Below are 15,614 nucleotides of genomic sequence, written 5' to 3'. Positions count from 1 at the left end.
GCTCCAAAAAATTCTTTTATGCCCTTTTTATAATACCTTCCCCAAGTTGCCACTGATACCTGCTTTCTGTCACTATGGTACTAATAAAATCAAGCATATACTTGTGTGTCTAATTTCTTTTATTTAGCATAATAGTTTTGCAATCAATTCATATTATTGCATGTATCATAATTAGTTCTTTTATCCTGAAGTAGTATTCCATTGTTTTTTCATCCAATTAATAGACATTAGAGTTGGTTCCAGTTGTTTTACTATTATAAATAACCTTATGAAGAGTCACATACAAATCTGTGTGGATGCATGCTTCCATTTCTCTTGTTTAAATGTCTGTAAGTGGAATTACTAGGATGATATATGTTTAACCTGAAGATATTGCCCAACTCTTATAATTCAAACTCTTCTCATCAGTAATACACGAAAGCTCCAACTGCTCTACAATGTGTTTTTAATATCCATTCATTTATTCACTCATTTATTCTTGTGCTGCTGGGAGTAGAAAGTAGGCCTCCTAAATACTGTACAAGCAGTCTAACACTGAGCTACATCATTACAAATCCAGCCTCTTTTCACAGTATTTTTAATTATTGTCATTCTAATATGTGTGCAGTTGTATCTCATTTGCTTTTAGTCTGTTTCCCCAATGACTGTCAAACTAAATATAATATAGAACATCTTTTCAGGTGTTTATTTATCATGTCTTCTCTTTAAAGTATCTACTCAATACCACTTTACCCCAGTCAGAATGGCCCACATCCTAAAGTCAGCCAACAACAAATGCTGGAGGGGATGTGGAGAAAGAGGAACCCTACTGCATTGCTAGTGGGAATGTATACTAATACAACCACTTTGGAAAACAGTCTGGAGATACCTCAGAAAGCTAAATATAGACCTCCCCTATGACCTAGCCATACCACTCCTAGGCATCTATCTATACTGAGCAACAGGAACCAGTATACAAAGACACATGTACCTCCATGTTTATTGCAGCACTGTTCACAATAGCTAAGATTTGGAAACAACCTAATGCCCCACTACTGATGAGTGGATCAAAAAATTGTGGACCTATATACAATGGAATATTATGAAGCCATTAGAAAGGACAAAATAATGGCATTTGCAGGAAAATGGATGGAACTAGAGTAGATTATTTTGAGTGAAGTAAGCCAAGAACAAGGAGACAAACGGCACATGGTCTCCTTGATATGTGGACGCTAAAGCCAAAATACAAGAAGATATGGCAAACAGGACTCAAGAAACAAAGGCCAGCCACCCATTTTGTCATATCATTGCTACATGACTCCATGTTCTTGACCATATATATGGTAGATATATGCACACAACAGAGGGAAGCCAGGAGAAGGAACAGAATAAGTGTAACAGCCCACACTAAGCAAAAGGAAAGAAATGTAAACATCACCTGATGTTGAAAAAATAACTTGTAATGTCAAAGCTCACAACTGTATAAATCATGATAATGACAATTTGCCTTGTGAAAGCTAAAATGTGTTTGTGACTCTAAGTATCACTATTCCACAATACTGTGAAATATGTGAAATTTATGTAATCACCTAATCTCAATTAAAGAAAAAAAGTGAGAAGGGATGGGTTAAGAGAGATGGGTAATAATGTTGTCAGGCACTTTGTACTCATATACTGTTGTGCAGAATGGGAACGTCTTTGTATAACTACTTAAAGATAATAAAAAATAAAAATAAAAAAATAAAGTACTTACTTAAATCTTCTGTACATTATTATTATTATTATTACCTTAGGATCTGGGCTTGCAATGTAAGTGATCGAGACTCACATGTAGCCCTTTTATGCTTTAGTTTTTTTCAAAATAGTTTCACACTTTTGCCTGGACTTGTAGGAAGATTGAAGTTCTCCTACCTCTGCCTCCTATATAGCAGGGATCACAGACCTATACCACTACACTGGGCTTTTTTTGAGATGGGGTCTTGACAACTTATTTTTGCCTGGGCTGGCCTCCAACTATGATCTACCTAAATAACTCCTAAACAGCTGAGATTAGAGATGTGTACTACTATACTTGGCCTCTTTTGCCTATTTTTAAACTAAGTTTAATCTGTTCTTCACTTTGGGATATATACTTTGAGAATATTTTCTTCTCCTTGTAACTACTTTTTTGGTGTGTGTGAATTCAAGGCTTGCTAGGTAGGCACTCTACCACTTCAGCAATGTTCCCAGTACTGTCTTTGCTTTTGTTATTTTTTCTGCTAGGACTTTGCCCAAGTCAACCTCACACCACAACCCTCCTACCCAAGCTTCCCATATAGCTAGGATTACAGCTAGACACCAGCATGCTAAACTTGTTAATTGAGCTGTGGTTTTGCTAACTTTTTGTCCAAGCTGGCCTCAAAACACAATCCTTTCCAATTTCCAATGCTCAAGTGGCTTGAATGAAGTAAACCAGAAGGTTTTTTTCTATTTTGATGAGGCCCATTTATTAATTTTTGGTACACACACACACACACACACACACACACACACACACACACACACACACACACACACACACACACACACACACACACACACACACACACACACACACACACACTTTAATTAGAGATAAAAGTCTCATGGACTTTTCTGCTTAGCCTCTCTTCAAACCAATACCCTTAAATCTCTTGGGTATAGTTAGGATTACAGGTGGGAGTCACTAGCATCCAGCATATTTACTGTCATTTTGCTAAAAGCTAACATCTCATCACTGAAAACTCTGGTTTCACTTCTAAAAAGTCTCTTAGCACATATGTACGTGACTGTTTTGTTCCACAATCCCTATGTCTATCCTTATACCAATGCCATGCTGTCTTAACTACCACACAGAGGATCAAGTACACTTGATGATGGGACATATTGTGAGAAACATGTCAGGCTGACTGACTTCCCTGGGCTGGCTTCAAACTACAATCATGAGATCTCAGCATCCTGAGTAGTCAGTATTACAGACATGAGCTACTGTTAAGTAGAAGTAATATACTCTAAAATAAAAAAATATAGTATAACAGTTTTAAAAGCATAGAATACACTCACTAGATACTATGCTAGAAATGAACTATATTAATTTGTGGGTGAAGATGGGAGGGAAAACTGGAAGAAAACAAGGGAAGGTATGATATCATCCAAAAAGAAATGTACTCTTTACCTGATTCATGTAACCCTTCTGGTACATCACCTTTATAATAACAATTTTTTAAAATTTTTAATAAAAAATAAAACAGCACTGATGATTGAAAAAAGCATAGTATAACATATACATAAACCAATATATGGTCATTTATTACCATTATCAGTATTATATAGTATACACAATTATATATGCTATCTTCTATATGACTGGCAGCACAAGTGATTTGCTTATATCAGCATCATCATAAAATCTTACATATTTATGTGCTTAGATCTTATAATAGCTACAATCACACTAAGTAATAGGAACTTTTCAGCTCTGTTATAATCTTATGGGACCACTGTAAAATATGTGGTCTCTCTTTGACCAAAATATCACTATGTGGCATATGATTAGATAATTTTGATGATTCTAATACTATTACTTTTTGGGAAGTATTACATAGGTATTAAAATAAGACTACAGAGCCGGATACTGGTGGCTCACACCTGTAATCCTAGCTATTCAGGAGGCTGAGATCTGAAGATCACAGTTCAAAGTCAGTCCAGGGCAGGAAAGACCCTTATCTCCAATTAACCACCAAAAAACCAGAAGTGGCACTATGGTTCAAGTGATAGAGCACTTGCCTTGAGCTAAAGAGCTCAGGGACAGTGTCCAGGCCCAGAGTTCAAGTCCCACCACCAACAAAAAATAATAATAATAAATAACAAGACTACAGGGCTAGAAATGTGGCTTAGTGGTAGAATGTTTGCCTAGCATGCATGCGGTCCTGAGTTCAATCCCTTGGTTCCATGTAAATAAAAAGCAAATTAAATAAAGTAAGACTACAATTGAGTGCCAGTGGCTCACACCTGTAATCCTAGCTACTCAGGAGGCTAAGATATGAGGACTGTAGCTCTAATCCAGGCAAGAAAGTCCATGAGATTCTTACCTCCAATTAAGCACCAAAAATTCAAATAGTAGACCACTAGCCTTGAACAAAAAAGCTCAGGGACAATGCCCATGCCCTGAGCTCAAGCCTAGGGACTGGTACAAAACATAAGTACATAAATAACAGACTAAAATAATTGTCAAAATGTCACACATCAAAATAGTGACTATCGAAATTCTTTTTATCCCACAGCACCTATTTATTTACATAGACAATAATGGTTAATTGATTTTATTTATATAACTGATGTACTTCAAATATACTTGTTGATTATCTATTCAGATAGTAAAGGAATTACTCCTGGGCCCACAGAGATAAACCTAAAAGACTATTAGTCTTTGTGTGTCTTTTGGCTTAGGTACAGTCTTCCCTGACATCTTTTAACATAAGCTTTATGAAAGAAGGAAAATTACCACTAATTACTTCCTAAAAGTTGTAATGCATTTAGAAATATAGTTCCTTTTAAATCTATAAACTAACTTTGCAAACAACTGTATGTAAAAGAATGGCAAATATGACAGCATCTGTGATAATTTTTTGTTTAATGACTGCCAATCTATAACTAAATCTAGAAAGGAAACATAAAGCCAAGAGGCAGTCCTTTGATAACTTTTACATTTAAAATAAATTTCTAGTGAAATCATAAGATGTACCAAAATAATTATAGCATTATTTACACCTTAGTCTATTTCTTTATTCAACGAGGCTTAAGAACAGCAGTAAGGCAGGCCATAAATGATATGTGATTAGATTAAATAAGTGCAAGGCTCTGGAATCACTTCACAATTCCTTATAGAACAAAGAACTAGAAAAGGAATAGCTTCCAAATAACCAAAATTTAAAATTTATTGTACTTTTAAGTATTTATTTGGGAGATCCATGTTTATTTTATAAAAAGGAATTGTTTTTTAAAACTAACCAGAGATCTAGTTATGCCTGAAAAAAGCTTGAAATGAGACAACTGAAAATTTGTAGGCATTAATCTGTCAGGTTACAAAGAGAGAATCAGTAATGATTCAGAATCTGAAACATTAGAAAATAATAATAGAAAAACAAAAACCTAACAGAAGTTTTTTTACATTACAAAGAAAAAAGAAAAGGGAATTTTGTTCTAAATTATTTTTGCCTGCTGACTGGAAACATCACAAGCTGTTTTTCACTCAGTCTTTTACATAGTTTTCTAAAGGTACAATTTCTTCTCTAATTCTTTTCAATTTTTAAACTTAATTCTTTGGTAAACCACTACTATTTGATTCTAGTCTTTACAAACACATTGTACCAAAAAAAAAAAAAAAAAAAGAAGCTGCAAAATGGAGTAAACAGGATACTTATATCTTGTATATTCCTATTATCCCTGTCCTCAGTCTTTCAAAACAGCAAAAGTAACTTTAAATTACACTTGAACCATGGTAAACGTTGGTCTGAATTTCTTTCAACCTCTGCATCTACTTCCATGCTCAGACTGGTGTAAGTGCTTATTAATGTTCCAATTCACTCACATGACACCTAATCACTGAGAAAAATGAGAGAAAGAATAAACTCACTTACCCTTCCTTAGACATTCTCAAAGATCTACTTCCTCTGGATACTAATACAGGCTCAACAAACAAGCTCCACTGATCTCCTGAGAACTGTAGCTCATTTGTGAAAGCACAGAGAACTCAGGCCCTGAGAGGCCCAACAAATTCCGGCAAAATGCCAAACACTAACTAGGCAGTACCTCAGTGACCAATATCTTCAGCTTTAAATACTTGAAAACCTAATAACAGGGGGAAAAAAATCGGAAACCAAGAAAAATAAGACCTGAACTGTTTAACACTGGCCAGTTAAGAAAGGAAACAATCCAAACTGGCCAGTTTCTGTAAAAGACAATCTAGAAAACACAGAAAAACAAACTTACCCCCTAATGAGGCCTGCCAACAGTACACAAACAATGTGAGTTTCACAGACCTAAGCAGCTCTAGTCTGTCAAAATCATTTTTGTTAGCTCTGGAGGTTAAAGAAAAAATCAAAAACAGGATAAATAATTTGAAGTTTCAATGGTCAATCTTGTTATTTCCTTTCTCAGGAAATGAACAATGTAAACTACAAGAGAAGGAAATATTCATGGTTCTGATCATATTACAAGAGACTAAACTATTTCCACACTGAATGAAGTCTCTTTTTTGGTTTTATTAACTCCTCCTAAGAAGAATTTCAATCACTTGAACCAGCTCACGAAAAAGATTTATAAATCTTTAGCATATGTGGGATACATCCAGAACATTCTTAAAAATTACTTCCAAATCTCAGAGCAAGCTAAGATTTGAAAGAAAAACATTGCAACATTCCTGCCTCCTGACCAATATAATGCATAGGGATTATGCAACAGGGGAAGAAATAACACTGCTAAAGTCTAAAGAACACTGAGATGGAAGTAAGTCCTTCTAGTGGTGATGAAATAAAAAATAAGCTATATCCTAAAAAAAAAAAAATTTAAGTGCTTTGTTTTTTTTCTTAAAGAACTTTTATCTCTTTTATATTTGTGTGTGCTGTGGGCTCAAAGTAGTAGAGCTCTAGCCTTGAGCAAAAGAGCTCAAGGATAGTGCTCAGGCCCCAAGTTCACACCCTATGACCAGCCAAAACAAAACAAAACAAAACAAAACAAAACGAAATGAAATACTTTATCATTAAGATTTCTTTTTTTTTTTTTTTTGGGGGGGGTCCAGTCGTGGGGGCCTGAACTCTGGGCCTGGGCGCTGTCCCTCAGCTCTTCAGCTCAAGGCTAGCGCTCTACCACTTGAGCCACAGCGCCACTTCCGGCTTTTTTCTTTTTGCTTATGTGGTGCTGAGGAATCGAACCCAGGGCCTCAGGCATACAAGGCAAGCGCTCTACCACTGAGCCACCTTCCCAGCCCCTATCATTAAGATTTCTATTAGCTATTAAAGTATGTAAGTAGTCACCAAGTAATTAAAAATATTAAATAGTATGAATTTGTTCAAAATGATACTACTTTCAGATTTACATAGAAGAGCACATGACTATAATCCCAGCATACAGGAGGCTGAGGCAGGAGGATTGACAGTTCAAGACCTGCCTTAGCTACATAGCAAGACTTTGTGAAAAAAAAAAAGAAAAAAAAGGCATAGAGAAGCAAAACAAAAGGCAGTGTGGAGTGATGGAAAGAAAAGGAACACAGGAACTAGGTTTAAATCCACTTCCTTCACTTTCTGGCTTTGTAACTTTCAATGAATTACTAACATGAGCCTGAAATTTTTTCATCTGTGAGAGATAACATCTAATAGAGTTGTTGTTTGCTGTATGTAAGCATTCAAAGAATTACTGTGATTTGGGAGTGTGTGAACAGAAAAAGCAACCAGATTTATCAGGCACTGCCTTCCTGGAAATACTTTTTCTAAAAATCAAAATCTCTTACAAGGTAGTGAAACAAAAACAGAATTTTAGCTAGAAAATAAATCAAATATCATAGCTGATATGACTATGAAAGCTTCACTATAATCTTAACTATGCAGAAGTCTGAAAGATTGGGAGCATCGTTGTTCCAGGTTACTTAGGGAGAAAAATCCACAAGACTGAAACCCAACAGCAGAAGCTGGGCCTAGTAGATCATGTCTATCATCTCAGTTATGATGAAAAGACTTAAATAGGTGGAACTCAGTCCAGGATGCCCCTGGGCAGGGAGCAGGGCCCTATCTCAAAAAGTACCAAGGTAGTAGCTCAGCAGTAGAATACTTGCCTAGCAAGCACAAGACCCTGATTTCACATCCCAGTACCACTAAAAATATATACGTATGTCCTCCAACAACATGGAACAAAAGTACAAATAGTAAATAAGGAGATTTAGGACATTGACAAATAGTGAAATTAACAAAACAGTCCTCAATAACCAGTGGGTTAAAATCATACAGGAAATTGAATTTTATTTAGACTTGAATGAAAACAGATCACAATTCACTAAAACCAATGAGATAAGCCAGGTGCCAGTGGCTCATGCCTGTAATCCCAGCTACTCAGGAGGCTGAGATATGAGGATCACGGTTCAAAGCCAGCCTAGGAAGGAAAGTCCATGAGACTGTTATCTCCAATAAACCACTAGAAAACATGAAATGGCTCTGTGGCTCAAGCAGTAGAGTGCTCACCTTGAGCTGAAGAGCTTAGGGACAGCACCCAGGCTGTGAGTTCAAGCCTCATGACCAACAAAAAAAAAAAAAGAAGAAGAAGAAGAAGAAGAAGAAGAAGAAGAAGAAGAAGAAGAAGAAGAAGAAGAAGAAGTAGTAAGACTGGCTCCAGTGGCTCATGTCTATAATCCTAGCTAGGTTGAGATCCAAGGACAGAGGTTTGAAGCCAGGAAGGCATCTTATCTCAAAATTAACCACAAAAAACTAGAAGTGGAGCTATGACTCAAGTGCCTTGAAAAAAGTGTCTTTTTTTTTTCAAGTGCTTTGAAAAAAAAAGCTCAGGAACAATGCCCAGACTAGCACTAAAAACAAAAAAGGAAGGAAGGAAGGATGCAAGGGAGGGAGGGAGGGAGGGAAAGAAAAGAAAAGAAAAGAAAAGGAAAGAAAGGAAAAGAAAAGGAAAGAAAGAAAAAGAAAAGAAAAGAAAGACAATATAGAGTAGACTGGATTACAACTCAATCTTTCTGGTTGCTGTGAAGTGTAGAGAATAGCAAAGACAAAATACAAATGAAGGACTGGAAATGTGGCTTAGTGGTAGAGTGCTGGCCTAGCATGAAGCCCTGGGTTCAATGCCTCAGTACCACACAAACAGAAAAAGCTGGAAGTGGCACTGTGGCTCAAGTGGCTTTGAGGAGAGAGAGAGAGAGAGAGAGAGAGAGAGAGAGAGAGAGAGACAGAGAGAGAGAGAGAGAGAGAGAGAGAGAGAGAGAGAGAGAGAGAGAGAGAGAGAGAGAGAGAGAGAGAGAGAGAGAGAGAGAGAGAGAGAGAGAGAGAGAGAGAGAGAGAGAGAGAGAGAGAGAGGAAAAAATTCTAGAGAAAAATTAAACTACTCAGGTATGGTTGGGTCACACCTGCAGTCCTAGCTAACTCAGGAGGCTGAGATCTGAGGATCGCAGTTAAAGCCAGCCCAGGCAGAAAAGTCTATAAGATTCTTATGTCCAATAAACTACTCAGAAAAGGCCAAAAGTGGTACTGTGGCTCAAGTGGCAGAGTGCTAGCCTTGAGCAAAAAGAAGCTCTGAGACAGTGTGAAGGCCCAGAGTTCAAGCCACAGGATTGGAAAAAAAAAAAAAAATTAAAGTTGCTTCTTTGAAAAGATCAAGAAAACAAAGTTAAGTAACATAACCTCAAAAGAGAAGTATTATAAACAGAAAAGAAAGAAGAGACATTATTACTAATCTTAGCAAAATGCCAGCATTTCAGGTGACTGATAATTGGACAAATATCTAGATATATACAAATTACCAACACTAACTCAAGTAAGAAGTAGAAACCAGCAAGGCCCTGGGTTTGATCTTCAATACAGCAAAACTCAAAACACAAACGAGATACCATCATGATCTCAGCCTCCTGAGGAGCTAGGATTACAGGCGTGAGCCACCAGTGTCCTGACTTTGAAGCACCAGCACCTGCTAATCTCATACTTGTGATAGAAGACTGAAAGCTTTCTCTAAGATTAAGCACAAGAAAAAGGTGCCACTAAAAGAGATTGAAGATCTAAATAATGGAAAGACATTCCACATCCATGGATCAGATAACAATATTAAGACAGCAAGACTCCTCAAATCAATGTACACAGATTCAATGTAATACCTAACAAAATGAACAGAGATGGGCCCCCAAAATAGTCAAAACAACTTTGAAAAATAACAAAGTTAAAGGACACATATCATGATCTCAAAAGTCACTATAAACCTGCAATAATTAAGACTAAATGGGGTGTCTCTCTATTTATCGAGAGCACCCATACTGTTAAGAGTCTGCCCTTCCTTTCTGCTTGTCTGCTTTTTGTCTGCTTGATTACTTGTCTACTTGCTTTGCTTGCTTGCTTACTCAGTAAAGCTCTGCCAAGTTTTCTTACCAACATGAAAAAAAAAGACTGAATGGTACTAACATTAAGAAAAAACAAATACATCAGTGAGATAACTAAAAAAGCACAAATGTAAACCTACATATTTATAATGAGCTTATTCTTGACTAGGATGCCAATGCCATTGGTTATAAAAGGAATAATCTTTTCAGCAAACAGTGATGGAAAATTGGATAGCTACATGGAAAATAATGAATCTGGACATCTATATTCTGTGTATTCCATATATATGGACCCCATCATATACAAAAAGTAACTAAAAATAGATTAAATTCTAAGTGTAAGAGCTAAAACTATAAAACAGAATAAAACACTGTGACTTTAGATTAAACAATGATTTTCTTAAATATGATAACAAAAGCCTAAGCAATAAAAACATAAATTGGATTTCATTAATATTAAAGACACTTATACTTCAATGGACACTACCAAGAAAGTGACAAGTCAATCCAAAAAATTGAGTAAAATATCTGAAAATTATGCAAAGATCTCATATTCAGGATGTACAAAGAACTTTTACAGCTCAACAATAAAATCACAATTCAAAAAATAGGCAAAACCAAGCTCTGGTGGCTGACAGCCATAATCCTAGCTACTCAGGAGGCTGAGATCCAAGGATCACAGTTCAAAGCCAGCCAGGGCGGGAAAGTCTGTGAGAATATTTTTTTTTTTGGGGGGGGGGGGGGGGGAGGTCCGGTTGTGGGCCTGAACTCTGGGCCTGGGCTCTGTCCCTCAGCTCTTCACTTCAAGGCTAGCGCTCTACCACTTGAGCCACTGTGCCACTTCCCGCTTTTTTTTCTCTGTTCATGTGGTGCTGAGGAATGGAACCCAGGGCTTCATGCATGCAAGGCAAGCGCTCTACCACTGAGCCACCTTCCCAACCCCATCTGTGAGAATCTTATCTCCAATTAACCCCCAGAAAACCAGAAGTGGCACTGGGGCTCAAAGTAGTAGAGTGCTAACCTTGAGCAAAAAAGCTCATGGAGAAAGTCCAGGCCCTGAGTTCAAGCTCCATGACAGACCAAAAAAAAAAAAAAAAAAAGGCAAAAGATCTGAAAGACATTTCTTAGAATATATATAAATAGCTAATAAGAATATGAAAAGATGCTTTCAAAAGGAAAATGCAAATAGAAATCATAGATACTTCACACATATTAAAATGTCTATAATTGGAAGTGGCTCAAGAAGTAGAGCAGTCGCCTTGAGCTGAAGAAAATGTCTATAATTAAAAAATACCAAGTGTGTGAAGATGCAAAGTAAATGGAATCCTCACACATGCTGAGGGAATGTAAAATGATACATCCGTAGTAAAGTATGGAAATTTTTTGTAACTTAAGCATAAGGTTACTATATAAGCCAGCAAATTCTATAGCTAGACCTACAACCAGAAAAAATGTTAACACAAAACTTGTACATAACAGTAGTAGTATTCATAATGGCCCACAAAATGGAAACAACCCAAATGGTAGGCAACAAATGAATAGAAAAATATAGTATGGTATATCTTACCTGTACAATGGAATGTTTTTCAGCAACTAAAATGAACTAAGAACTGAATAGACACAGCATCAATAAACCTTTAAAACAGTAGGCTAAATAAAAGAAGCTGGATACAAAAGGCCATATATTGTATGATTCCGTTTGTACGAAATAGGGCTGGGAATATGAAATATTCGTAATAGGCCACAGAGACAGAAAGTAGATTCATAGTTATCATGTCCAAGGAAGAGGGAAAGGAGAAGTTACTGCCATTGAACAACTGGTTCCTTTTTTTATGTGTGCTGGTCCTGGGGCTTGAACTCAGGCCTAGGCACTGTCTCTGAGCTTTTGTGTGCAAGGCTAGCATTCTACCACTTGAGCCACAGCTCCACTTGTGAATTTTTGGTCTTTAATAGGAGGTAAGAGTCTCATGAGCCTTCCTGCCCAGATGGCTTCAAACCATGATCCTCAGATCCTGAGTACCTAAGATTACCAGTATGAGCCACCAACATCAAGCTAAGAGGTTCCTTTTCAATTAATAAAATGTTCTGGAATGGGCTGGGAGGTGGCAGAATGCTTGCCTTGCATGCATAAGGCCCTGGGTTCAATTCCTCAGCACTACATAAGCAGAAAAAGCCAGAAGTGGTGCTATGGCTCAAGTGGTAGAGCACTAGCCTTGAGCTGACAGGGTGAGGGACAGTGCCCAGGCCCAGAGTTCCGGCCCCATGACCGGCCAAAAAAAACCCAAAATGTTCTGGAATATCACAGTGGTGATATTTGCACAATCTTATAAATACAGCAAATCCATTGAGTTGTACATACTATGTAAGGGTAAATGTTATGGTTTTTGAACTGTGCCAGTGATTCAAGCCTATAATCCTAGCTACTCAAAAGGTTGAGACGTGAGAATCTAGGTTCAAAGCTAACCCAGGTAGACAAATCCAAGAACTAATATTCAAGTAACCAGCAACAAAAAGTCTAACTGGAGGTGGCACAAGTGGTAGAACACCACCAGGAGCCAAAAAGCAGAGAGAACAAAGTCCTAAGAGTTCAAGCCCTACTATTCCCCAAAAGAAATATAAATGTAAAGATATAAAAGTATTGAGACGTGTTACAATACAGATGAAACTTGAAACTAAGTGAGGAAAAAAAACACAGGAAACTAGAGGCATGGCTCAACTAGTAGAGCACCAGCCATGAGCCAAAAGGCAGAGAGAGAACAAAGCCCTGAGAGTTCAAGTCCTAGTACTGTCCAAAAGAAATGTTTAAATGTAAAGATATACAAGTATTAAGATATATTACACTACAGATGAGACTTGAAACTAAGTGGAAAAAAAGACACAAAATATATGCAAGATTATATTTATATGCAATGTCCAGAATAGCAACTATTAATGAGTGGTAGGTTTCTTTAGGGGATAATGTAAATGTAAGTTAAGTAGTAGGCAAAAATTTGTCAATATATAAAAACCACTGAATTGCATAATTACATTTTGTATTATATGAATATACTTCAATAAAGCTGGTATTTCAGAGCTGGGCACCAGTGGCTCACGCCCGTAATTCTAGCTACTCAGGAGGCTGAGATCTGAGGATCATGGTTTAAAGCCAGCCCAGGCAGGAAACTCCATGAGACTCTTTTTTTTTATTTATTTATTTTTTTATTTTTATTTTTGGGTCCGGTCGTGGGGCCTGAACTCTGGGCCTGGGCGCTGTCCCTCAGCTCTTCAGCTCAAGGCTAGCGCTCTACCACTTGAGTCACAGTGCCACTTCCGGCTTTTTTCTTTTTGCTTATGTGGTGCTGAGGAATCGAACCCAGGGCCTTGAGCATGCAAGGCAAGCACTCTACCACTGAGCCACCTTCCCAGCCCTCCATGAGACTCTTATCTCCAATAAACCACCAGAAAACTGGAAGTAGTGCTGTGGCTCAAGTGGTAGAGTGCTCACACCTTGAGCTGAAGAGCGCAGGGAAAGCGACAAGGCCCAGAGTTCAAGCCCCACGACCAACAGAAAACAAACAAACAAACAAAAAAACCTGGTATTTAAAAAAAAAAATTGCAGGTGGGCTTCTAGCCATCTGAAGAAGAGACCTTGATGTTTGGAGGATTCTGACTAGTTGCCTCAGCTATTCATTAAACACCAGTGCTGGCTGCATATGTATGTGGTGTATTGTCAGAACAAGCCCAAATAAGAACATGTGGTGTCAGAGTTTGGAAACAGCTACTTTGAGGCACTCATGCAACAGCTGGGGCAGCAATGACCTTCTCATCAAACCTGTACAGTGGATCATGAAATACTGAAGTGTTACAGTAGAGCTGGGATGGATACTGAAGAGCTAGAGCAAGCTGTGGAGGTCATGTGCTTTGTGCCCAAGCACTGTAATGATATGATGTCCCTAGGGAGACTGCGATGATTTGAGGGCAAACTGACTGCTCAGGGGAAACTCTTGGGCCAAGACATATTCTGGGTCAAAGAGCCTGGGTCTGGGGGACTGCTTTCTTCCTGTGGTCGAGAAAGGCATGTGTTCCTCTTTAAGCAAATTATCTTCAGTGAGGCCTTGGGAGGAGGAACACAAGGCAGTACACAGTCTGGATACATGTACAAGAGCAGTATCAAGGTGAGCTGCCTGGAACAGGAGGGGAACCTCCAAGTGACCCTTGCCGCTCTGCACTGACCTCCAGAGGGCCAGAAGGTGGGATCCAGAGCTATGTCCTGTGGGCTTCAGACCCTGCAGCCAGTCAAGCCTGGACAAGTGGCTCATATCCTGGAAAACCAATGAGACTTCCTCAACACACTGCAGTCACCCATTGAATACCAGAGATGAGAGAGACAGACCAACAGCCTGGGGAGGCCAGCAGTTCCTGGGGTGGGGAGCCCTGGGAGAATGAGGCCTGGAGACCAGGCCCAGGTCAGCATGTAAACACCCATCAATGGCTCTCTTCCTTCCCTGCTGTTGTTACCCAAAGAGGAGGTAGCCAGAGCACCCCTACCCCAGGACACACAGGCTCTCAATGATACCCCAAAGCTCCTCAGGTCTCTTCCAGCCCTTCTAACTCCAAACAGCCCTCCCTGTCAGGCCAGACTTGCCAAGCTAGATGAAGATGAGCTGTAACTGGTAAAGGCCATGGGGGGGCCATGGGGGTAGTACTGACTCAGCCACCTGTTCCCCAAGGAACTTGAGCACTCCAGAATTCTTCCCTCTTGCTCTCTGTTCAGAGGGTAGGCAAGGCTGGAAGAGATGTCAGCTTGGAGAATACCTAGCCCCCAAAAGACTTCTTTCTGCCCAAGGAACACAGGATCCTCCAGCTCTACCCCTATGTATGCATCACAGTCACCTCAAAAGGATGTGTGGGAGGGAAGGATAGGGTGGGGACCAGATAGGTATTATTTGTTTTGGTTTTGATTTTATGTTTTCTGAGAATAAAAGTTTTGGTATATATAAAAAAAAATAGCAGGTTGGGCTGGGAAGGTGGCTTGGTGGTAAGTGTGCTTGCCTTGCATGCATGAGGCCCTGGGTTCAATTCCTCAGTACCACATAAGCAAAAAAAGCCAGAGGTGGTGCTGTGGCTCAAATGGTAGAGTGTTAGCCTTGAGCTGAAGAGCTGATGGACAGCACCCAAGCCCAGAGTTCAGGCCCCACAACTGACAAAAAAAAATGTAGGTAGGTAGATATAAAGATTTAAGTTGAGGGGCTGAGAAGGTGGCTCAGTGGTAGAGCGCTTGCCTTGCATGCATGAGGCCCTGGGTTCAATTCCTCAGCACCACATAAGCAAAAAGAAAAAAGCTGGAAGTGGCGCTGTGGCTCAAGTGGTAGAGCACTAGCCTTGAGCTGAAGAGCTGAGGGACAGCGCCCAGGCCCAGAGTTCAGGCCCCATGACTGGACCCAAAAAAAAAAAAAAAAAAAAAAGATTTAAGTTGACACAAATGACAATGTGAAACTCTAAATGGCTTATTAACATATGAAGAGAGCCAGCTTGTAATTCAAGCTACTTAGGTGGC

General features: G+C 38.8%; 1 protein-coding gene and 1 pseudogene across 4 annotated transcripts in view; one reads left to right on the top strand and one right to left on the bottom strand.

Moving 5' to 3' along the window:
- Positions 1-15,614, bottom strand: part of Nt5c2 (5'-nucleotidase, cytosolic II) — a 148,346-nt gene that overhangs the window by 62,965 nt on the left and 69,767 nt on the right. The window lies entirely within an intron of this gene.
- LOC138807712 (rho guanine nucleotide exchange factor 25 pseudogene) lies at positions 13,714-14,727 on the top strand (annotated as a pseudogene).

This window comes from Dipodomys merriami, unplaced genomic scaffold, assembly GCF_024711535.1.
Source record: "Dipodomys merriami isolate MVZ:Mamm:240054 unplaced genomic scaffold, mDipMer1.0.p SCAF_102, whole genome shotgun sequence".
NCBI lineage: Eukaryota > Metazoa > Chordata > Mammalia > Rodentia > Heteromyidae > Dipodomys > Dipodomys merriami.
Note: the sequence above shows the minus strand (reverse complement) of the source record. Positions and strands in the feature narration are given on the sequence as shown.